Genomic DNA, 530 nt, shown 5'->3' with positions numbered 1-530 from the left:
CTCCTCGTAACATCCACCTCGTTATGTATGTCAGATGACTCGCCTCGAATGAGATGTTGTTGTCGCATGTTCCTCAACATGGACTCCCATTCCGGATTTGTGGCCGCTATAACATCCAAGAAGCCCTCGACTCCACCCATACTAGATTTTGTCGCGGCCAACTCGTTACGCAGCTCAGTGACTTCATCATCCCGTCGCTGACCATAAGACGATGTCGCTCTCGGAACATCGTTGACGGAACCAATCCCCAACGTCCGTCCTTTTTTTTTAGGGACAACCTTAAAAAGAAAAAAATAAATTTTGTTAGTAAAAATTTAAAGTTAAATTAAATGAATAATAAAAAAAATTAAAATTTTAGAAAATATACTCTCTGAGTGTACTGAGTCTCGGGGACAGTCTCCTGACCCGAAGAACCGGGCGCTGAAGAAGACGACGGGTCTAAACGACTACCCGGCTCACCGAACATCTCTCTGTAATGGGCAGTAAGTCTACCTTTTCGAACCTGAGAAAAAAAATTAATTTTTTAAATT

Source organism: Brassica oleracea, chromosome C3, assembly GCF_000695525.1.
Source record: "Brassica oleracea var. oleracea cultivar TO1000 chromosome C3, BOL, whole genome shotgun sequence".
NCBI lineage: Eukaryota > Viridiplantae > Streptophyta > Magnoliopsida > Brassicales > Brassicaceae > Brassica > Brassica oleracea.
This window is presented reverse-complemented; position numbering follows the sequence as displayed.